The following is a 221-nucleotide window of genomic DNA, read 5'->3' on the forward strand; positions in this document are numbered from 1 at the left end:
GGTTTTATTCGGAGACAAAGATATTAATTTTCTTTTGCCGAAGACAGAGCCACAAACATACGCGGATATATCATTTATAATAACTAAAAAAGAAGGAAAAATAAACCATAATAAACCACTATATATATTTGCTATTTGTGCGAGAGACTGAAACACAACAAAAAATATAATTAATAAAACCATTCCTAAATAACTAAACTCTATACAAATAGAACTCATTC

Source organism: Eimeria mitis, genomic scaffold, assembly GCF_000499745.2.
Source record: "Eimeria mitis Houghton genomic scaffold, Emh_scaff845, whole genome shotgun sequence".
In the NCBI taxonomy this organism is placed as follows: Eukaryota; Apicomplexa; class Conoidasida; order Eucoccidiorida; family Eimeriidae; genus Eimeria; species Eimeria mitis.